Source organism: Schistocerca nitens, unplaced genomic scaffold (genome assembly GCF_023898315.1).
Source record: "Schistocerca nitens isolate TAMUIC-IGC-003100 unplaced genomic scaffold, iqSchNite1.1 HiC_scaffold_94, whole genome shotgun sequence".
NCBI classification, from domain to species: Eukaryota; Metazoa; Arthropoda; class Insecta; order Orthoptera; family Acrididae; genus Schistocerca; species Schistocerca nitens.
Genome location: NW_026045639.1, coordinates 56075 through 76535, shown reverse-complemented (window position 1 = coordinate 76535; position 20461 = coordinate 56075). Strand labels below are relative to the sequence as shown.

Genomic DNA, 20461 nt, shown 5'->3' with positions numbered 1-20461 from the left:
TCTACCGGCTGAGCTATCCGGGCTCACACGACGTTAGCAAACCTTCCACGATGCACAACTATACATTGACTCATGTCCTTTACTGTTGTGCAATCGCTGCATGGAGCCGTAACTAATAAAACGTCGCCTGGATGCTGTCTACAAACTTATCGTGCTAAGCTCGTAACAGACTATCGAAGAATACTGACACACGACGCAAAAACAAATTGCAGCAGTCGTTACGTCTCATGCGTTGGAGCAGAGGATTTACGTGTTTTGTTGACACTCACTGGGCAACTCGAAAATTCACAAGCATTTTGAATGCAATGTTTCCCACGTTTTCGCTCATTTCACAGTTCCGTTGGAGACGTTCTTCACGTCCTGACACAAAAAAGGGAACGCAGTCGGTAGCACATTTTTTTTTATTTTCTTGCTTCCCAGGCAGTTGCCTACTGTGTTCCTCTTATGGCATGCACTAGACAACCAGAACAGCTACAGGAGGGAGTCACCTTTGTTCTCGGCGGTAGTTACATTATCACAAACTCGAGCAATTCCATTGGCGTCAGCTTCAAAACGAATGCATGCCGAAACCCGGGATCGAACCAGGGACCTTTAGATCTTCAGTCTAACGCTCTCCCAACTGAGCTATTTCGGCTGACGTGGAACGTCTCTGTTTTGTACGTCTTCGTTAACCTCTGCCTCGTCGCCAATTTCACAGTCGTCTTCGTCTATAAGACACAGGGACGCTGAAAGGCGAGCAGCAGATGCAGTGAAGCACCACACACATTTCTTCTGCTTCCATCATCGTAACAAGCAAACACGTCGACTCGATTCATGTAATATTGACTTCGCTGACGCTAGAAAACCGGTGCTATATCGATGCCACGTGCAACTCGTGTGCAGAGAACGAGACACAAGAAGGAGTGAGCCTCTCCACCGTGTGAGAGGCAGTATCTAGCAGATACACACGGTAAAACATTTGACTTGCGCTAGCTCATAAATTGCTACACGTCATCGTCTGCAAGCTAAAATGGACACATCTGCACTGCCCAGAGAGGCGACACTTGCACTGACACCTGGTGGACGGCTGCGAGACGAGGAGATGAGCTGTGGCTTCTGGGCGCGACTTTAGCGCTGCACCCTGTAGCCAAGAACACTGCACATTGCTGGCGACCCACGTGTTTAGTAGTGACGCAACCGCTAGGATGCAGCTGAACGTCCATCTTCTGTGAGCGAGAAAATTTTCGCAGTCGGCAGGACTCGAACCTGCGCTCCCAGAGGGAATCTGATTTCAAGTCAGACGCCTTAACCACTCGGCCACGACTGCCGGTGGCAAAAAGCGTCTTCCGACAAGTGAAAGTGCCACCTTGAGAAGCAATCCGATGGCAGAAAGCGCCTTGGCCTCACTCTTTTCTCTAGTGTTTCCATGGCCAGCACATTAGCCGTTACGAAAGTGTGTTAATTTTCGCCCAGGCAGAGGCTTGGACCCAACACCCTTTGGTTGAAAACCTAACGCTCTACCGACTGAGCTATCGTACAGCTGCGTGATGAGCGACTGATTCACATGTCGTAATTACTGGCTTATGGCTCCAATGGCGACTTCACCGACTTCCCACTGACGCACCGCTGACGCTAGTTTTCTGTCCTCTTAAGCGGTGGACATACTTGCAAGTAGCTGCGAGATCTTAAGAAAAGAAACGCTGCACCATTGCTTTTGCCGCACTCGAATGACTGAATTACGATTCTTAAAAAGAAATGAATGTTCGCTCTGTCCAAAACTTCCAAGCACATGTGTGTACTCACAAACTCGGCGTCGGCGCGAGAAAATGACGGGAGCGCACTCGTGGGCCTGCGACGGCTTTCTGCAGTCCCAGCGTCAGTGCGTGGTGAACCGGTAACCACAGGAAGCAGCGGCCGTCGCGGAACTCTGTATTCTTAGATTTTCGTCTTGTTGAGAGTGGCGTCATTGGTTTGCACCCGCGTTCATGCGTGTGAAAATATTTGCTCTTCTTTACGCAAAATCGCACGCAGCCGGTAGGACTCGAACCTACGCTCCCAGAGGGAATCTGATTTCGAGTCAGACGCCTTAACCACTCGGCCACGACTGCGCGGAGCGCGATCATCTCCCGTCACATGCAACTGCTACCGTTTAAAGCACTGTGGTGGCAGGAAACGGCGTAGTTACATTCTCTTCCGTAGTGTTTCCGCCGCTACTAGACGAATCACTACCAAAGCATTAAAATTTCCGCCCGGACAGGGATTTGAACCCTGGACCCTTAGGTTAAAAGCCTAATGCTCTACCGGCTGAGCTATCCGGGCTCACACGACGTTAGCAAACCTTCCACGATGCACAACTATACATTGACTCATGTCCTTTACTGTTGTGCAATCGCTGCATGGAGCCGTAACTAATAAAACGTCGCCTGGATGCTGTCTACAAACTTATCGTGCTAAGCTCGTAACAGACTATCGAAGAATACTGACACACGACGCAAAAACAAATTGCAGCAGTCGTTACGTCTCATGCGTTGGAGCAGAGGATTTACGTGTTTTGTTGACACTCACTGGGCAACTCGAAAATTCACAAGCATTTTGAATGCAATGTTTCCCACGTTTTCGCTCATTTCACAGTTCCGTTGGAGACGTTCTTCACGTCCTGACACAAAAAAGGGAACGCAGTCGGTAGCACATTTTTTTTTATTTTCTTGCTTCCCAGGCAGTTGCCTACTGTGTTCCTCTTATGGCATGCACTAGACAACCAGAACAGCTACAGGAGGGAGTCACCTTTGTTCTCGGCGGTAGTTACATTATCACAAACTCGAGCAATTCCATTGGCGTCAGCTTCAAAACGAATGCATGCCGAAACCCGGGATCGAACCAGGGACCTTTAGATCTTCAGTCTAACGCTCTCCCAACTGAGCTATTTCGGCTGACGTGGAACGTCTCTGTTTTGTACGTCTTCGTTAACCTCTGCCTCGTCGCCAATTTCACAGTCGTCTTCGTCTATAAGACACAGGGACGCTGAAAGGCGAGCAGCAGATGCAGTGAAGCACCACACACATTTCTTCTGCTTCCATCATCGTAACAAGCAAACACGTCGACTCGATTCATGTAATATTGACTTCGCTGACGCTAGAAAACCGGTGCTATATCGATGCCACGTGCAACTCGTGTGCAGAGAACGAGACACAAGAAGGAGTGAGCCTCTCCACCGTGTGAGAGGCAGTATCTAGCAGATACACACGGTAAAACATTTGACTTGCGCTAGCTCATAAATTGCTACACGTCATCGTCTGCAAGCTAAAATGGACACATCTGCACTGCCCAGAGAGGCGACACTTGCACTGACACCTGGTGGACGGCTGCGAGACGAGGAGATGAGCTGTGGCTTCTGGGCGCGACTTTAGCGCTGCACCCTGTAGCCAAGAACACTGCACATTGCTGGCGACCCACGTGTTTAGTAGTGACGCAACCGCTAGGATGCAGCTGAACGTCCATCTTCTGTGAGCGAGAAAATTTTCGCAGTCGGCAGGACTCGAACCTGCGCTCCCAGAGGGAATCTGATTTCAAGTCAGACGCCTTAACCACTCGGCCACGACTGCCGGTGGCAAAAAGCGTCTTCCGACAAGTGAAAGTGCCACCTTGAGAAGCAATCCGATGGCAGAAAGCGCCTTGGCCTCACTCTTTTCTCTAGTGTTTCCATGGCCAGCACATTAGCCGTTACGAAAGTGTGTTAATTTTCGCCCAGGCAGAGGCTTGGACCCAACACCCTTTGGTTGAAAACCTAACGCTCTACCGACTGAGCTATCGTACAGCTGCGTGATGAGCGACTGATTCACATGTCGTAATTACTGGCTTATGGCTCCAATGGCGACTTCACCGACTTCCCACTGACGCACCGCTGACGCTAGTTTTCTGTCCTCTTAAGCGGTGGACATACTTGCAAGTAGCTGCGAGATCTTAAGAAAAGAAACGCTGCACCATTGCTTTTGCCGCACTCGAATGACTGAATTACGATTCTTAAAAAGAAATGAATGTTCGCTCTGTCCAAAACTTCCAAGCACATGTGTGTACTCACAAACTCGGCGTCGGCGCGAGAAAATGACGGGAGCGCACTCGTGGGCCTGCGACGGCTTTCTGCAGTCCCAGCGTCAGTGCGTGGTGAACCGGTAACCACAGGAAGCAGCGGCCGTCGCGGAACTCTGTATTCTTAGATTTTCGTCTTGTTGAGAGTGGCGTCATTGGTTTGCACCCGCGTTCATGCGTGTGAAAATATTTGCTCTTCTTTACGCAAAATCGCACGCAGCCGGTAGGACTCGAACCTACGCTCCCAGAGGGAATCTGATTTCGAGTCAGACGCCTTAACCACTCGGCCACGACTGCGCGGAGCGCGATCATCTCCCGTCACATGCAACTGCTACCGTTTAAAGCACTGTGGTGGCAGGAAACGGCGTAGTTACATTCTCTTCCGTAGTGTTTCCGCCGCTACTAGACGAATCACTACCAAAGCATTAAAATTTCCGCCCGGACAGGGATTTGAACCCTGGACCCTTAGGTTAAAAGCCTAATGCTCTACCGGCTGAGCTATCCGGGCTCACACGACGTTAGCAAACCTTCCACGATGCACAACTATACATTGACTCATGTCCTTTACTGTTGTGCAATCGCTGCATGGAGCCGTAACTAATAAAACGTCGCCTGGATGCTGTCTACAAACTTATCGTGCTAAGCTCGTAACAGACTATCGAAGAATACTGACACACGACGCAAAAACAAATTGCAGCAGTCGTTACGTCTCATGCGTTGGAGCAGAGGATTTACGTGTTTTGTTGACACTCACTGGGCAACTCGAAAATTCACAAGCATTTTGAATGCAATGTTTCCCACGTTTTCGCTCATTTCACAGTTCCGTTGGAGACGTTCTTCACGTCCTGACACAAAAAAGGGAACGCAGTCGGTAGCACATTTTTTTTTATTTTCTTGCTTCCCAGGCAGTTGCCTACTGTGTTCCTCTTATGGCATGCACTAGACAACCAGAACAGCTACAGGAGGGAGTCACCTTTGTTCTCGGCGGTAGTTACATTATCACAAACTCGAGCAATTCCATTGGCGTCAGCTTCAAAACGAATGCATGCCGAAACCCGGGATCGAACCAGGGACCTTTAGATCTTCAGTCTAACGCTCTCCCAACTGAGCTATTTCGGCTGACGTGGAACGTCTCTGTTTTGTACGTCTTCGTTAACCTCTGCCTCGTCGCCAATTTCACAGTCGTCTTCGTCTATAAGACACAGGGACGCTGAAAGGCGAGCAGCAGATGCAGTGAAGCACCACACACATTTCTTCTGCTTCCATCATCGTAACAAGCAAACACGTCGACTCGATTCATGTAATATTGACTTCGCTGACGCTAGAAAACCGGTGCTATATCGATGCCACGTGCAACTCGTGTGCAGAGAACGAGACACAAGAAGGAGTGAGCCTCTCCACCGTGTGAGAGGCAGTATCTAGCAGATACACACGGTAAAACATTTGACTTGCGCTAGCTCATAAATTGCTACACGTCATCGTCTGCAAGCTAAAATGGACACATCTGCACTGCCCAGAGAGGCGACACTTGCACTGACACCTGGTGGACGGCTGCGAGACGAGGAGATGAGCTGTGGCTTCTGGGCGCGACTTTAGCGCTGCACCCTGTAGCCAAGAACACTGCACATTGCTGGCGACCCACGTGTTTAGTAGTGACGCAACCGCTAGGATGCAGCTGAACGTCCATCTTCTGTGAGCGAGAAAATTTTCGCAGTCGGCAGGACTCGAACCTGCGCTCCCAGAGGGAATCTGATTTCAAGTCAGACGCCTTAACCACTCGGCCACGACTGCCGGTGGCAAAAAGCGTCTTCCGACAAGTGAAAGTGCCACCTTGAGAAGCAATCCGATGGCAGAAAGCGCCTTGGCCTCACTCTTTTCTCTAGTGTTTCCATGGCCAGCACATTAGCCGTTACGAAAGTGTGTTAATTTTCGCCCAGGCAGAGGCTTGGACCCAACACCCTTTGGTTGAAAACCTAACGCTCTACCGACTGAGCTATCGTACAGCTGCGTGATGAGCGACTGATTCACATGTCGTAATTACTGGCTTATGGCCCCAATGGCGACTTCACCGACTTCCCGCTGACGCTAGTTTTCTGTCCTCTTAAGCGGTGGACATACTTGCAAGTAGCTGCGAGATCTTAAGAAAAGAAACGCTGCACCATTGCTTTTGCCGCACTCGAATGACTGAATTACGATTCTTAAAAAGAAATGAATGTTCGCTCTGTCCAAAACTTCCAAGCACATGTGTGTACTCACAAACTCGGCGTCGGCGCGAGAAAATGACGGGAGCGCACTCGTGGGCCTGCGACGGCTTTCTGCAGTCCCAGCGTCAGTGCGTGGTGAACCGGTAACCACAGGAAGCAGCGGCCGTCGCGGAACTCTGTATTCTTAGATTTTCGTCTTGTTGAGAGTGGCGTCATTGGTTTGCACCCGCGTTCATGCGTGTGAAAATATTTGCTCTTCTTTACGCAAAATCGCACGCAGCCGGTAGGACTCGAACCTACGCTCCCAGAGGGAATCTGATTTCGAGTCAGACGCCTTAACCACTCGGCCACGACTGCGCGGAGCGCGATCATCTCCCGTCACATGCAACTGCTACCGTTTAAAGCACTGTGGTGGCAGGAAACGGCGTAGTTACATTCTCTTCCGTAGTGTTTCCGCCGCTACTAGACGAATCACTACCAAAGCATTAAAATTTCCGCCCGGACAGGGATTTGAACCCTGGACCCTTAGGTTAAAAGCCTAATGCTCTACCGGCTGAGCTATCCGGGCTCACACGACGTTAGCAAACCTTCCACGATGCACAACTATACATTGACTCATGTCCTTTACTGTTGTGCAATCGCTGCATGGAGCCGTAACTAATAAAACGTCGCCTGGATGCTGTCTACAAACTTATCGTGCTAAGCTCGTAACAGACTATCGAAGAATACTGACACACGACGCAAAAACAAATTGCAGCAGTCGTTACGTCTCATGCGTTGGAGCAGAGGATTTACGTGTTTTGTTGACACTCACTGGGCAACTCGAAAATTCACAAGCATTTTGAATGCAATGTTTCCCACGTTTTCGCTCATTTCACAGTTCCGTTGGAGACGTTCTTCACGTCCTGACACAAAAAAGGGAACGCAGTCGGTAGCACATTTTTTTTTATTTTCTTGCTTCCCAGGCAGTTGCCTACTGTGTTCCTCTTATGGCATGCACTAGACAACCAGAACAGCTACAGGAGGGAGTCACCTTTGTTCTCGGCGGTAGTTACATTATCACAAACTCGAGCAATTCCATTGGCGTCAGCTTCAAAACGAATGCATGCCGAAACCCGGGATCGAACCAGGGACCTTTAGATCTTCAGTCTAACGCTCTCCCAACTGAGCTATTTCGGCTGACGTGGAACGTCTCTGTTTTGTACGTCTTCGTTAACCTCTGCCTCGTCGCCAATTTCACAGTCGTCTTCGTCTATAAGACACAGGGACGCTGAAAGGCGAGCAGCAGATGCAGTGAAGCACCACACACATTTCTTCTGCTTCCATCATCGTAACAAGCAAACACGTCGACTCGATTCATGTAATATTGACTTCGCTGACGCTAGAAAACCGGTGCTATATCGATGCCACGTGCAACTCGTGTGCAGAGAACGAGACACAAGAAGGAGTGAGCCTCTCCACCGTGTGAGAGGCAGTATCTAGCAGATACACACGGTAAAACATTTGACTTGCGCTAGCTCATAAATTGCTACACGTCATCGTCTGCAAGCTAAAATGGACACATCTGCACTGCCCAGAGAGGCGACACTTGCACTGACACCTGGTGGACGGCTGCGAGACGAGGAGATGAGCTGTGGCTTCTGGGCGCGACTTTAGCGCTGCACCCTGTAGCCAAGAACACTGCACATTGCTGGCGACCCACGTGTTTAGTAGTGACGCAACCGCTAGGATGCAGCTGAACGTCCATCTTCTGTGAGCGAGAAAATTTTCGCAGTCGGCAGGACTCGAACCTGCGCTCCCAGAGGGAATCTGATTTCAAGTCAGACGCCTTAACCACTCGGCCACGACTGCCGGTGGCAAAAAGCGTCTTCCGACAAGTGAAAGTGCCACCTTGAGAAGCAATCCGATGGCAGAAAGCGCCTTGGCCTCACTCTTTTCTCTAGTGTTTCCATGGCCAGCACATTAGCCGTTACGAAAGTGTGTTAATTTTCGCCCAGGCAGAGGCTTGGACCCAACACCCTTTGGTTGAAAACCTAACGCTCTACCGACTGAGCTATCGTACAGCTGCGTGATGAGCGACTGATTCACATGTCGTAATTACTGGCTTATGGCTCCAATGGCGACTTCACCGACTTCCCACTGACGCACCGCTGACGCTAGTTTTCTGTCCTCTTAAGCGGTGGACATACTTGCAAGTAGCTGCGAGATCTTAAGAAAAGAAACGCTGCACCATTGCTTTTGCCGCACTCGAATGACTGAATTACGATTCTTAAAAAGAAATGAATGTTCGCTCTGTCCAAAACTTCCAAGCACATGTGTGTACTCACAAACTCGGCGTCGGCGCGAGAAAATGACGGGAGCGCACTCGTGGGCCTGCGACGGCTTTCTGCAGTCCCAGCGTCAGTGCGTGGTGAACCGGTAACCACAGGAAGCAGCGGCCGTCGCGGAACTCTGTATTCTTAGATTTTCGTCTTGTTGAGAGTGGCGTCATTGGTTTGCACCCGCGTTCATGCGTGTGAAAATATTTGCTCTTCTTTACGCAAAATCGCACGCAGCCGGTAGGACTCGAACCTACGCTCCCAGAGGGAATCTGATTTCGAGTCAGACGCCTTAACCACTCGGCCACGACTGCGCGGAGCGCGATCATCTCCCGTCACATGCAACTGCTACCGTTTAAAGCACTGTGGTGGCAGGAAACGGCGTAGTTACATTCTCTTCCGTAGTGTTTCCGCCGCTACTAGACGAATCACTACCAAAGCATTAAAATTTCCGCCCGGACAGGGATTTGAACCCTGGACCCTTAGGTTAAAAGCCTAATGCTCTACCGGCTGAGCTATCCGGGCTCACACGACGTTAGCAAACCTTCCACGATGCACAACTATACATTGACTCATGTCCTTTACTGTTGTGCAATCGCTGCATGGAGCCGTAACTAATAAAACGTCGCCTGGATGCTGTCTACAAACTTATCGTGCTAAGCTCGTAACAGACTATCGAAGAATACTGACACACGACGCAAAAACAAATTGCAGCAGTCGTTACGTCTCATGCGTTGGAGCAGAGGATTTACGTGTTTTGTTGACACTCACTGGGCAACTCGAAAATTCACAAGCATTTTGAATGCAATGTTTCCCACGTTTTCGCTCATTTCACAGTTCCGTTGGAGACGTTCTTCACGTCCTGACACAAAAAAGGGAACGCAGTCGGTAGCACATTTTTTTTTATTTTCTTGCTTCCCAGGCAGTTGCCTACTGTGTTCCTCTTATGGCATGCACTAGACAACCAGAACAGCTACAGGAGGGAGTCACCTTTGTTCTCGGCGGTAGTTACATTATCACAAACTCGAGCAATTCCATTGGCGTCAGCTTCAAAACGAATGCATGCCGAAACCCGGGATCGAACCAGGGACCTTTAGATCTTCAGTCTAACGCTCTCCCAACTGAGCTATTTCGGCTGACGTGGAACGTCTCTGTTTTGTACGTCTTCGTTAACCTCTGCCTCGTCGCCAATTTCACAGTCGTCTTCGTCTATAAGACACAGGGACGCTGAAAGGCGAGCAGCAGATGCAGTGAAGCACCACACACATTTCTTCTGCTTCCATCATCGTAACAAGCAAACACGTCGACTCGATTCATGTAATATTGACTTCGCTGACGCTAGAAAACCGGTGCTATATCGATGCCACGTGCAACTCGTGTGCAGAGAACGAGACACAAGAAGGAGTGAGCCTCTCCACCGTGTGAGAGGCAGTATCTAGCAGATACACACGGTAAAACATTTGACTTGCGCTAGCTCATAAATTGCTACACGTCATCGTCTGCAAGCTAAAATGGACACATCTGCACTGCCCAGAGAGGCGACACTTGCACTGACACCTGGTGGACGGCTGCGAGACGAGGAGATGAGCTGTGGCTTCTGGGCGCGACTTTAGCGCTGCACCCTGTAGCCAAGAACACTGCACATTGCTGGCGACCCACGTGTTTAGTAGTGACGCAACCGCTAGGATGCAGCTGAACGTCCATCTTCTGTGAGCGAGAAAATTTTCGCAGTCGGCAGGACTCGAACCTGCGCTCCCAGAGGGAATCTGATTTCAAGTCAGACGCCTTAACCACTCGGCCACGACTGCCGGTGGCAAAAAGCGTCTTCCGACAAGTGAAAGTGCCACCTTGAGAAGCAATCCGATGGCAGAAAGCGCCTTGGCCTCACTCTTTTCTCTAGTGTTTCCATGGCCAGCACATTAGCCGTTACGAAAGTGTGTTAATTTTCGCCCAGGCAGAGGCTTGGACCCAACACCCTTTGGTTGAAAACCTAACGCTCTACCGACTGAGCTATCGTACAGCTGCGTGATGAGCGACTGATTCACATGTCGTAATTACTGGCTTATGGCTCCAATGGCGACTTCACCGACTTCCCACTGACGCACCGCTGACGCTAGTTTTCTGTCCTCTTAAGCGGTGGACATACTTGCAAGTAGCTGCGAGATCTTAAGAAAAGAAACGCTGCACCATTGCTTTTGCCGCACTCGAATGACTGAATTACGATTCTTAAAAAGAAATGAATGTTCGCTCTGTCCAAAACTTCCAAGCACATGTGTGTACTCACAAACTCGGCGTCGGCGCGAGAAAATGACGGGAGCGCACTCGTGGGCCTGCGACGGCTTTCTGCAGTCCCAGCGTCAGTGCGTGGTGAACCGGTAACCACAGGAAGCAGCGGCCGTCGCGGAACTCTGTATTCTTAGATTTTCGTCTTGTTGAGAGTGGCGTCATTGGTTTGCACCCGCGTTCATGCGTGTGAAAATATTTGCTCTTCTTTACGCAAAATCGCACGCAGCCGGTAGGACTCGAACCTACGCTCCCAGAGGGAATCTGATTTCGAGTCAGACGCCTTAACCACTCGGCCACGACTGCGCGGAGCGCGATCATCTCCCGTCACATGCAACTGCTACCGTTTAAAGCACTGTGGTGGCAGGAAACGGCGTAGTTACATTCTCTTCCGTAGTGTTTCCGCCGCTACTAGACGAATCACTACCAAAGCATTAAAATTTCCGCCCGGACAGGGATTTGAACCCTGGACCCTTAGGTTAAAAGCCTAATGCTCTACCGGCTGAGCTATCCGGGCTCACACGACGTTAGCAAACCTTCCACGATGCACAACTATACATTGACTCATGTCCTTTACTGTTGTGCAATCGCTGCATGGAGCCGTAACTAATAAAACGTCGCCTGGATGCTGTCTACAAACTTATCGTGCTAAGCTCGTAACAGACTATCGAAGAATACTGACACACGACGCAAAAACAAATTGCAGCAGTCGTTACGTCTCATGCGTTGGAGCAGAGGATTTACGTGTTTTGTTGACACTCACTGGGCAACTCGAAAATTCACAAGCATTTTGAATGCAATGTTTCCCACGTTTTCGCTCATTTCACAGTTCCGTTGGAGACGTTCTTCACGTCCTGACACAAAAAAGGGAACGCAGTCGGTAGCACATTTTTTTTTATTTTCTTGCTTCCCAGGCAGTTGCCTACTGTGTTCCTCTTATGGCATGCACTAGACAACCAGAACAGCTACAGGAGGGAGTCACCTTTGTTCTCGGCGGTAGTTACATTATCACAAACTCGAGCAATTCCATTGGCGTCAGCTTCAAAACGAATGCATGCCGAAACCCGGGATCGAACCAGGGACCTTTAGATCTTCAGTCTAACGCTCTCCCAACTGAGCTATTTCGGCTGACGTGGAACGTCTCTGTTTTGTACGTCTTCGTTAACCTCTGCCTCGTCGCCAATTTCACAGTCGTCTTCGTCTATAAGACACAGGGACGCTGAAAGGCGAGCAGCAGATGCAGTGAAGCACCACACACATTTCTTCTGCTTCCATCATCGTAACAAGCAAACACGTCGACTCGATTCATGTAATATTGACTTCGCTGACGCTAGAAAACCGGTGCTATATCGATGCCACGTGCAACTCGTGTGCAGAGAACGAGACACAAGAAGGAGTGAGCCTCTCCACCGTGTGAGAGGCAGTATCTAGCAGATACACACGGTAAAACATTTGACTTGCGCTAGCTCATAAATTGCTACACGTCATCGTCTGCAAGCTAAAATGGACACATCTGCACTGCCCAGAGAGGCGACACTTGCACTGACACCTGGTGGACGGCTGCGAGACGAGGAGATGAGCTGTGGCTTCTGGGCGCGACTTTAGCGCTGCACCCTGTAGCCAAGAACACTGCACATTGCTGGCGACCCACGTGTTTAGTAGTGACGCAACCGCTAGGATGCAGCTGAACGTCCATCTTCTGTGAGCGAGAAAATTTTCGCAGTCGGCAGGACTCGAACCTGCGCTCCCAGAGGGAATCTGATTTCAAGTCAGACGCCTTAACCACTCGGCCACGACTGCCGGTGGCAAAAAGCGTCTTCCGACAAGTGAAAGTGCCACCTTGAGAAGCAATCCGATGGCAGAAAGCGCCTTGGCCTCACTCTTTTCTCTAGTGTTTCCATGGCCAGCACATTAGCCGTTACGAAAGTGTGTTAATTTTCGCCCAGGCAGAGGCTTGGACCCAACACCCTTTGGTTGAAAACCTAACGCTCTACCGACTGAGCTATCGTACAGCTGCGTGATGAGCGACTGATTCACATGTCGTAATTACTGGCTTATGGCTCCAATGGCGACTTCACCGACTTCCCGCTGACGCTAGTTTTCTGTCCTCTTAAGCGGTGGACATACTTGCAAGTAGCTGCGAGATCTTAAGAAAAGAAACGCTGCACCATTGCTTTTGCCGCACTCGAATGACTGAATTACGATTCTTAAAAAGAAATGAATGTTCGCTCTGTCCAAAACTTCCAAGCACATGTGTGTACTCACAAACTCGGCGTCGGCGCGAGAAAATGACGGGAGCGCACTCGTGGGCCTGCGACGGCTTTCTGCAGTCCCAGCGTCAGTGCGTGGTGAACCGGTAACCACAGGAAGCAGCGGCCGTCGCGGAACTCTGTATTCTTAGATTTTCGTCTTGTTGAGAGTGGCGTCATTGGTTTGCACCCGCGTTCATGCGTGTGAAAATATTTGCTCTTCTTTACGCAAAATCGCACGCAGCCGGTAGGACTCGAACCTACGCTCCCAGAGGGAATCTGATTTCGAGTCAGACGCCTTAACCACTCGGCCACGACTGCGCGGAGCGCGATCATCTCCCGTCACATGCAACTGCTACCGTTTAAAGCACTGTGGTGGCAGGAAACGGCGTAGTTACATTCTCTTCCGTAGTGTTTCCGCCGCTACTAGACGAATCACTACCAAAGCATTAAAATTTCCGCCCGGACAGGGATTTGAACCCTGGACCCTTAGGTTAAAAGCCTAATGCTCTACCGGCTGAGCTATCCGGGCTCACACGACGTTAGCAAACCTTCCACGATGCACAACTATACATTGACTCATGTCCTTTACTGTTGTGCAATCGCTGCATGGAGCCGTAACTAATAAAACGTCGCCTGGATGCTGTCTACAAACTTATCGTGCTAAGCTCGTAACAGACTATCGAAGAATACTGACACACGACGCAAAAACAAATTGCAGCAGTCGTTACGTCTCATGCGTTGGAGCAGAGGATTTACGTGTTTTGTTGACACTCACTGGGCAACTCGAAAATTCACAAGCATTTTGAATGCAATGTTTCCCACGTTTTCGCTCATTTCACAGTTCCGTTGGAGACGTTCTTCACGTCCTGACACAAAAAAGGGAACGCAGTCGGTAGCACATTTTTTTTTATTTTCTTGCTTCCCAGGCAGTTGCCTACTGTGTTCCTCTTATGGCATGCACTAGACAACCAGAACAGCTACAGGAGGGAGTCACCTTTGTTCTCGGCGGTAGTTACATTATCACAAACTCGAGCAATTCCATTGGCGTCAGCTTCAAAACGAATGCATGCCGAAACCCGGGATCGAACCAGGGACCTTTAGATCTTCAGTCTAACGCTCTCCCAACTGAGCTATTTCGGCTGACGTGGAACGTCTCTGTTTTGTACGTCTTCGTTAACCTCTGCCTCGTCGCCAATTTCACAGTCGTCTTCGTCTATAAGACACAGGGACGCTGAAAGGCGAGCAGCAGATGCAGTGAAGCACCACACACATTTCTTCTGCTTCCATCATCGTAACAAGCAAACACGTCGACTCGATTCATGTAATATTGACTTCGCTGACGCTAGAAAACCGGTGCTATATCGATGCCACGTGCAACTCGTGTGCAGAGAACGAGACACAAGAAGGAGTGAGCCTCTCCACCGTGTGAGAGGCAGTATCTAGCAGATACACACGGTAAAACATTTGACTTGCGCTAGCTCATAAATTGCTACACGTCATCGTCTGCAAGCTAAAATGGACACATCTGCACTGCCCAGAGAGGCGACACTTGCACTGACACCTGGTGGACGGCTGCGAGACGAGGAGATGAGCTGTGGCTTCTGGGCGCGACTTTAGCGCTGCACCCTGTAGCCAAGAACACTGCACATTGCTGGCGACCCACGTGTTTAGTAGTGACGCAACCGCTAGGATGCAGCTGAACGTCCATCTTCTGTGAGCGAGAAAATTTTCGCAGTCGGCAGGACTCGAACCTGCGCTCCCAGAGGGAATCTGATTTCAAGTCAGACGCCTTAACCACTCGGCCACGACTGCCGGTGGCAAAAAGCGTCTTCCGACAAGTGAAAGTGCCACCTTGAGAAGCAATCCGATGGCAGAAAGCGCCTTGGCCTCACTCTTTTCTCTAGTGTTTCCATGGCCAGCACATTAGCCGTTACGAAAGTGTGTTAATTTTCGCCCAGGCAGAGGCTTGGACCCAACACCCTTTGGTTGAAAACCTAACGCTCTACCGACTGAGCTATCGTACAGCTGCGTGATGAGCGACTGATTCACATGTCGTAATTACTGGCTTATGGCCCCAATGGCGACTTCACCGACTTCCCGCTGACGCTAGTTTTCTGTCCTCTTAAGCGGTGGACATACTTGCAAGTAGCTGCGAGATCTTAAGAAAAGAAACGCTGCACCATTGCTTTTGCCGCACTCGAATGACTGAATTACGATTCTTAAAAAGAAATGAATGTTCGCTCTGTCCAAAACTTCCAAGCACATGTGTGTACTCACAAACTCGGCGTCGGCGCGAGAAAATGACGGGAGCGCACTCGTGGGCCTGCGACGGCTTTCTGCAGTCCCAGCGTCAGTGCGTGGTGAACCGGTAACCACAGGAAGCAGCGGCCGTCGCGGAACTCTGTATTCTTAGATTTTCGTCTTGTTGAGAGTGGCGTCATTGGTTTGCACCCGCGTTCATGCGTGTGAAAATATTTGCTCTTCTTTACGCAAAATCGCACGCAGCCGGTAGGACTCGAACCTACGCTCCCAGAGGGAATCTGATTTCGAGTCAGACGCCTTAACCACTCGGCCACGACTGCGCGGAGCGCGATCATCTCCCGTCACATGCAACTGCTACCGTTTAAAGCACTGTGGTGGCAGGAAACGGCGTAGTTACATTCTCTTCCGTAGTGTTTCCGCCGCTACTAGACGAATCACTACCAAAGCATTAAAATTTCCGCCCGGACAGGGATTTGAACCCTGGACCCTTAGGTTAAAAGCCTAATGCTCTACCGGCTGAGCTATCCGGGCTCACACGACGTTAGCAAACCTTCCACGATGCACAACTATACATTGACTCATGTCCTTTACTGTTGTGCAATCGCTGCATGGAGCCGTAACTAATAAAACGTCGCCTGGATGCTGTCTACAAACTTATCGTGCTAAGCTCGTAACAGACTATCGAAGAATACTGACACACGACGCAAAAACAAATTGCAGCAGTCGTTACGTCTCATGCGTTGGAGCAGAGGATTTACGTGTTTTGTTGACACTCACTGGGCAACTCGAAAATTCACAAGCATTTTGAATGCAATGTTTCCCACGTTTTCGCTCATTTCACAGTTCCGTTGGAGACGTTCTTCACGTCCTGACACAAAAAAGGGAACGCAGTCGGTAGCACATTTTTTTTTATTTTCTTGCTTCCCAGGCAGTTGCCTACTGTGTTCCTCTTATGGCATGCACTAGACAACCAGAACAGCTACAGGAGGGAGTCACCTTTGTTCTCGGCGGTAGTTACATTATCACAAACTCGAGCAATTCCATTGGCGTCAGCTTCAAAACGAATGCATGCCGAAACCCGGGATCGAACCAGGGACCTTTAGATCTTCAGTCTAACGCTCTCCCAACTGAGCTATTTCGGCTGACGTGGAACGTCTCTGTTTTGTACGTCTTCGTTAACCTCTGCCTCGTCGCCAATTTCACAGTCGTCTTCGTCTATAAGACACAGGGACGCTGAAAGGCGAGCAGCAGATGCAGTGAAGCACCACACACATTTCTTCTGCTTCCATCATCGTAACAAGCAAACACGTCGACTCGATTCATGTAATATTGACTTCGCTGACGCTAGAAAACCGGTGCTATATCGATGCCACGTGCAACTCGTGTGCAGAGAACGAGACACAAGAAGGAGTGAGCCTCTCCACCGTGTGAGAGGCAGTATCTAGCAGATACACACGGTAAAACATTTGACTTGCGCTAGCTCATAAATTGCTACACGTCATCGTCTGCAAGCTAAAATGGACACATCTGCACTGCCCAGAGAGGCGACACTTGCACTGACACCTGGTGGACGGCTGCGAGACGAGGAGATGAGCTGTGGCTTCTGGGCGCGACTTTAGCGCTGCACCCTGTAGCCAAGAACACTGCACATTGCTGGCGACCCACGTGTTTAGTAGTGACGCAACCGCTAGGATGCAGCTGAACGTCCATCTTCTGTGAGCGAGAAAATTTTCGCAGTCGGCAGGACTCGAACCTGCGCTCCCAGAGGGAATCTGATTTCAAGTCAGACGCCTTAACCACTCGGCCACGACTGCCGGTGGCAAAAAGCGTCTTCCGACAAGTGAAAGTGCCACCTTGAGAAGCAATCCGATGGCAGAAAGCGCCTTGGCCTCACTCTTTTCTCTAGTGTTTCCATGGCCAGCACATTAGCCGTTACGAAAGTGTGTTAATTTTCGCCCAGGCAGAGGCTTGGACCCAACACCCTTTGGTTGAAAACCTAACGCTCTACCGACTGAGCTATCGTACAGCTGCGTGATGAGCGACTGATTCACATGTCGTAATTACTGGCTTATGGCCCCAATGGCGACTTCACCGACTTCCCGCTGACGCTAGTTTTCTGTCCTCTTAAGCGGTGGACATACTTGCAAGTAGCTGCGAGATCTTAAGAAAAGAAACGCTGCACCATTGCTTTTGCCGCACTCGAATGACTGAATTACGATTCTTAAAAAGAAATGAATGTTCGCTCTGTCCAAAACTTCCAAGCACATGTGTGTACTCACAAACTCGGCGTCGGCGCGAGAAAATGACGGGAGCGCACTCGTGGGCCTGCGACGGCTTTCTGCAGTCCCAGCGTCAGTGCGTGGTGAACCGGTAACCACAGGAAGCAGCGGCCGTCGCGGAACTCTGTATTCTTAGATTTTCGTCTTGTTGAGAGTGGCGTCATTGGTTTGCACCCGCGTTCATGCGTGTGAAAATATTTGCTCTTCTTTACGCAAAATCGCACGCAGCCGGTAGGACTCGAACCTACGCTCCCAGAGGGAATCTGATTTCGAGTCAGACGCCTTAACCACTCGGCCACGACTGCGCGGAGCGCGATCATCTCCCGTCACATGCAACTGCTACCGTTTAAAGCACTGTGGTGGCAGGAAACGGCGTAGTTACATTCTCTTCCGTAGTGTTTCCGCCGCTACTAGACGAATCACTACCAAAGCATTAAAATTTCCGCCCGGACAGGGATTTGAACCCTGGACCCTTAGGTTAAAAGCCTAATGCTCTACCGGCTGAGCTATCCGGGCTCACACGACGTTAGCAAACCTTCCACGATGCACAACTATACATTGACTCATGTCCTTTACTGTTGTGCAATCGCTGCATGGAGCCGTAACTAATAAAACGTCGCCTGGATGCTGTCTACAAACTTATCGTGCTAAGCTCGTAACAGACTATCGAAGAATACTGACACACGACGCAAAAACAAATTGCAGCAGTCGTTACGTCTCATGCGTTGGAGCAGAGGATTTACGTGTTTTGTTGACACTCACTGGGCAACTCGAAAATTCACAAGCATTTTGAATGCAATGTTTCCCACGTTTTCGCTCATTTCACAGTTCCGTTGGAGACGTTCTTCACGTCCTGACACAAAAAAGGGAACGCAGTCGGTAGCACATTTTTTTTTATTTTCTTGCTTCCCAGGCAGTTGCCTACTGTGTTCCTCTTATGGCATGCACTAGACAACCAGAACAGCTACAGGAGGGAGTCACCTTTGTTCTCGGCGGTAGTTACATTATCACAAACTCGAGCAATTCCATTGGCGTCAGCTTCAAAACGAATGCATGCCGAAACCCGGGATCGAACCAGGGACCTTTAGATCTTCAGTCTAACGCTCTCCCAACTGAGCTATTTCGGCTGACGTGGAACGTCTCTGTTTTGTACGTCTTCGTTAACCTCTGCCTCGTCGCCAATTTCACAGTCGTCTTCGTCTATAAGACACAGGGACGCTGAAAGGCGAGCAGCAGATGCAGTGAAGCACCACACACATTTCTTCTGCTTCCATCATCGTAACAAGCAAACACGTCGACTCGATTCATGTAATATTGACTTCGCTGACGCTAGAAAACCGGTGCTATATCGATGCCACGTGCAACTCGTGTGCAGAGAACGAGACACAAGAAGGAGTGAGCCTCTCCACCGTGTGAGAGGCAGTATCTAGCAGATACACACGGTAAAACATTTGACTTGCGCTAGCTCATAAATTGCTACACGTCATCGTCTGCAAGCTAAAATGGACACATCTGCACTGCCCAGAGAGGCGACACTTGCACTGACACCTGGTGGACGGCTGCGAGACGAGGAGATGAGCTGTGGCTTCTGGGCGCGACTTTAGCGCTGCACCCTGTAGCCAAGAACACTGCACATTGCTGGCGACCCACGTGTTTAGTAGTGACGCAACCGCTAGGATGCAGCTGAACGTCCATCTTCTGTGAGCGAGAAAATTTTCGCAGTCGGCAGGACTCGAACCTGCGCTCCCAGAGGGAATCTGATTTCAAGTCAGACGCCTTAACCACTCGGCCACGACTGCCGGTGGCAAAAAGCGTCTTCCGACAAGTGAAAGTGCCACCTTGAGAAGCAATCCGATGGCAGAAAGCGCCTTGGCCTCACTCTTTTCTCTAGTGTTTCCATGGCCAGCACATTAGCCGTTACGAAAGTGTGTTAATTTTCGCCCAGGCAGAGGCTTGGACCCAACACCCTTTGGTTGAAAACCTAACGCTCTACCGACTGAGCTATCGTACAGCTGCGTGATGAGCGACTGATTCACATGTCGTAATTACTGGCTTATGGCTCCAATGGCGACTTCACCGACTTCCCACTGACGCACCGCTGACGCTAGTTTTCTGTCCTCTTAAGCGGTGGACATACTTGCAAGTAGCTGCGAGATCTTAAGAAAAGAAACGCTGCACCATTGCTTTTGCCGCACTCGAATGACTGAATTACGATTCTTAAAAAGAAATGAATGTTCGCTCTGTCCAAAACTTCCAAGCACATGTGTGTACTCACAAACTCGGCGTCGGCGCGAGAAAATGACGGGAGCGCACTCGTGGGCCTGCGACGGCTTTCTGCAGTCCCAGCGTCAGTGCGTGGTGAACCGGTAACCACAGGAAGCAGCGGCCGTCGCGGAACTCTGTATTCTTAGATTTTCGTCTTGTTGAGAGTGGCGTCATTGGTTTGCACCCGCGTTCATGCGTGTGAAAATATTTGCTCTTCTTTACGCAAAATCGCACGCAGCCGGTAGGACTCGAACCTACGCTCCCAGAGGGAATCTGATTTCGAGTCAGACGCCTTAACCACTCGGCCACGACTGCGCGGAGCGCGATCATCTCCCGTCACATGCAACTGCTACCGTTTAAAGCACTGTGGTGGCAGGAAACGGCGTAGTTACATTCTCTTCCGTAGTGTTTCCGCCGCTACTAGACGAATCACTACCAAAGCATTAAAATTTCCGCCCGGACAGGGATTTGAACCCTGGACCCTTAGGTTAAAAGCCTAATGCTCTACCGGCTGAGCTATCCGGGCTCACACG

The 20461-nt window shown here is 50.1% G+C and overlaps 36 non-coding genes across 36 annotated transcripts; all 36 read right to left on the bottom strand.

Annotated features, from left to right (window-relative positions):
- Window positions 1-561: 561 nt before the first annotated feature.
- Trnaf-gaa (transfer RNA phenylalanine (anticodon GAA)) lies at window positions 562-634 on the bottom strand. Its single transcript has one exon. It is a non-coding gene; the product is annotated as a tRNA-Phe (tRNA).
- Window positions 635-1224: 590 nt separating this feature from the next.
- On the bottom strand, window positions 1225-1306 carry Trnas-uga (transfer RNA serine (anticodon UGA)). The gene has a single exon. It is a non-coding gene; the product is annotated as a tRNA-Ser (tRNA).
- Window positions 1307-2005: 699 nt separating this feature from the next.
- Window positions 2006-2087, bottom strand: Trnas-cga (transfer RNA serine (anticodon CGA)). Its single transcript has one exon. It is a non-coding gene; the product is annotated as a tRNA-Ser (tRNA).
- Window positions 2088-2225: 138 nt separating this feature from the next.
- On the bottom strand, window positions 2226-2298 carry Trnak-uuu (transfer RNA lysine (anticodon UUU)). Its single transcript has one exon. It is a non-coding gene; the product is annotated as a tRNA-Lys (tRNA).
- Window positions 2299-2836: 538 nt separating this feature from the next.
- On the bottom strand, window positions 2837-2909 carry Trnaf-gaa (transfer RNA phenylalanine (anticodon GAA)). Its single transcript has one exon. It is a non-coding gene; the product is annotated as a tRNA-Phe (tRNA).
- Window positions 2910-3499: 590 nt separating this feature from the next.
- Trnas-uga (transfer RNA serine (anticodon UGA)) lies at window positions 3500-3581 on the bottom strand. The gene has a single exon. It is a non-coding gene; the product is annotated as a tRNA-Ser (tRNA).
- Window positions 3582-4280: 699 nt separating this feature from the next.
- Trnas-cga (transfer RNA serine (anticodon CGA)) lies at window positions 4281-4362 on the bottom strand. The gene has a single exon. It is a non-coding gene; the product is annotated as a tRNA-Ser (tRNA).
- A 138-nt stretch (window positions 4363-4500) lies between these two features.
- Window positions 4501-4573, bottom strand: Trnak-uuu (transfer RNA lysine (anticodon UUU)). The gene has a single exon. It is a non-coding gene; the product is annotated as a tRNA-Lys (tRNA).
- A 538-nt stretch (window positions 4574-5111) lies between these two features.
- Window positions 5112-5184, bottom strand: Trnaf-gaa (transfer RNA phenylalanine (anticodon GAA)). Its single transcript has one exon. It is a non-coding gene; the product is annotated as a tRNA-Phe (tRNA).
- Window positions 5185-5774: 590 nt separating this feature from the next.
- Trnas-uga (transfer RNA serine (anticodon UGA)) lies at window positions 5775-5856 on the bottom strand. The gene has a single exon. It is a non-coding gene; the product is annotated as a tRNA-Ser (tRNA).
- A 688-nt stretch (window positions 5857-6544) lies between these two features.
- Trnas-cga (transfer RNA serine (anticodon CGA)) lies at window positions 6545-6626 on the bottom strand. The gene has a single exon. It is a non-coding gene; the product is annotated as a tRNA-Ser (tRNA).
- A 138-nt stretch (window positions 6627-6764) lies between these two features.
- Window positions 6765-6837, bottom strand: Trnak-uuu (transfer RNA lysine (anticodon UUU)). The gene has a single exon. It is a non-coding gene; the product is annotated as a tRNA-Lys (tRNA).
- A 538-nt stretch (window positions 6838-7375) lies between these two features.
- On the bottom strand, window positions 7376-7448 carry Trnaf-gaa (transfer RNA phenylalanine (anticodon GAA)). Its single transcript has one exon. It is a non-coding gene; the product is annotated as a tRNA-Phe (tRNA).
- A 590-nt stretch (window positions 7449-8038) lies between these two features.
- Window positions 8039-8120, bottom strand: Trnas-uga (transfer RNA serine (anticodon UGA)). The gene has a single exon. It is a non-coding gene; the product is annotated as a tRNA-Ser (tRNA).
- A 699-nt stretch (window positions 8121-8819) lies between these two features.
- On the bottom strand, window positions 8820-8901 carry Trnas-cga (transfer RNA serine (anticodon CGA)). Its single transcript has one exon. It is a non-coding gene; the product is annotated as a tRNA-Ser (tRNA).
- Window positions 8902-9039: 138 nt separating this feature from the next.
- On the bottom strand, window positions 9040-9112 carry Trnak-uuu (transfer RNA lysine (anticodon UUU)). Its single transcript has one exon. It is a non-coding gene; the product is annotated as a tRNA-Lys (tRNA).
- A 538-nt stretch (window positions 9113-9650) lies between these two features.
- On the bottom strand, window positions 9651-9723 carry Trnaf-gaa (transfer RNA phenylalanine (anticodon GAA)). Its single transcript has one exon. It is a non-coding gene; the product is annotated as a tRNA-Phe (tRNA).
- A 590-nt stretch (window positions 9724-10313) lies between these two features.
- Trnas-uga (transfer RNA serine (anticodon UGA)) lies at window positions 10314-10395 on the bottom strand. The gene has a single exon. It is a non-coding gene; the product is annotated as a tRNA-Ser (tRNA).
- A 699-nt stretch (window positions 10396-11094) lies between these two features.
- Window positions 11095-11176, bottom strand: Trnas-cga (transfer RNA serine (anticodon CGA)). Its single transcript has one exon. It is a non-coding gene; the product is annotated as a tRNA-Ser (tRNA).
- A 138-nt stretch (window positions 11177-11314) lies between these two features.
- Trnak-uuu (transfer RNA lysine (anticodon UUU)) lies at window positions 11315-11387 on the bottom strand. The gene has a single exon. It is a non-coding gene; the product is annotated as a tRNA-Lys (tRNA).
- Window positions 11388-11925: 538 nt separating this feature from the next.
- Window positions 11926-11998, bottom strand: Trnaf-gaa (transfer RNA phenylalanine (anticodon GAA)). The gene has a single exon. It is a non-coding gene; the product is annotated as a tRNA-Phe (tRNA).
- Window positions 11999-12588: 590 nt separating this feature from the next.
- Trnas-uga (transfer RNA serine (anticodon UGA)) lies at window positions 12589-12670 on the bottom strand. The gene has a single exon. It is a non-coding gene; the product is annotated as a tRNA-Ser (tRNA).
- A 688-nt stretch (window positions 12671-13358) lies between these two features.
- Trnas-cga (transfer RNA serine (anticodon CGA)) lies at window positions 13359-13440 on the bottom strand. Its single transcript has one exon. It is a non-coding gene; the product is annotated as a tRNA-Ser (tRNA).
- Window positions 13441-13578: 138 nt separating this feature from the next.
- Window positions 13579-13651, bottom strand: Trnak-uuu (transfer RNA lysine (anticodon UUU)). The gene has a single exon. It is a non-coding gene; the product is annotated as a tRNA-Lys (tRNA).
- A 538-nt stretch (window positions 13652-14189) lies between these two features.
- On the bottom strand, window positions 14190-14262 carry Trnaf-gaa (transfer RNA phenylalanine (anticodon GAA)). Its single transcript has one exon. It is a non-coding gene; the product is annotated as a tRNA-Phe (tRNA).
- Window positions 14263-14852: 590 nt separating this feature from the next.
- Window positions 14853-14934, bottom strand: Trnas-uga (transfer RNA serine (anticodon UGA)). The gene has a single exon. It is a non-coding gene; the product is annotated as a tRNA-Ser (tRNA).
- Window positions 14935-15622: 688 nt separating this feature from the next.
- Window positions 15623-15704, bottom strand: Trnas-cga (transfer RNA serine (anticodon CGA)). The gene has a single exon. It is a non-coding gene; the product is annotated as a tRNA-Ser (tRNA).
- Window positions 15705-15842: 138 nt separating this feature from the next.
- On the bottom strand, window positions 15843-15915 carry Trnak-uuu (transfer RNA lysine (anticodon UUU)). The gene has a single exon. It is a non-coding gene; the product is annotated as a tRNA-Lys (tRNA).
- Window positions 15916-16453: 538 nt separating this feature from the next.
- Trnaf-gaa (transfer RNA phenylalanine (anticodon GAA)) lies at window positions 16454-16526 on the bottom strand. The gene has a single exon. It is a non-coding gene; the product is annotated as a tRNA-Phe (tRNA).
- Window positions 16527-17116: 590 nt separating this feature from the next.
- Trnas-uga (transfer RNA serine (anticodon UGA)) lies at window positions 17117-17198 on the bottom strand. Its single transcript has one exon. It is a non-coding gene; the product is annotated as a tRNA-Ser (tRNA).
- Window positions 17199-17886: 688 nt separating this feature from the next.
- Window positions 17887-17968, bottom strand: Trnas-cga (transfer RNA serine (anticodon CGA)). Its single transcript has one exon. It is a non-coding gene; the product is annotated as a tRNA-Ser (tRNA).
- Window positions 17969-18106: 138 nt separating this feature from the next.
- Trnak-uuu (transfer RNA lysine (anticodon UUU)) lies at window positions 18107-18179 on the bottom strand. Its single transcript has one exon. It is a non-coding gene; the product is annotated as a tRNA-Lys (tRNA).
- Window positions 18180-18717: 538 nt separating this feature from the next.
- Window positions 18718-18790, bottom strand: Trnaf-gaa (transfer RNA phenylalanine (anticodon GAA)). The gene has a single exon. It is a non-coding gene; the product is annotated as a tRNA-Phe (tRNA).
- A 590-nt stretch (window positions 18791-19380) lies between these two features.
- Trnas-uga (transfer RNA serine (anticodon UGA)) lies at window positions 19381-19462 on the bottom strand. Its single transcript has one exon. It is a non-coding gene; the product is annotated as a tRNA-Ser (tRNA).
- A 699-nt stretch (window positions 19463-20161) lies between these two features.
- Window positions 20162-20243, bottom strand: Trnas-cga (transfer RNA serine (anticodon CGA)). Its single transcript has one exon. It is a non-coding gene; the product is annotated as a tRNA-Ser (tRNA).
- A 138-nt stretch (window positions 20244-20381) lies between these two features.
- Window positions 20382-20454, bottom strand: Trnak-uuu (transfer RNA lysine (anticodon UUU)). The gene has a single exon. It is a non-coding gene; the product is annotated as a tRNA-Lys (tRNA).
- Between the last annotated feature and the right edge of the window lie 7 nt (window positions 20455-20461).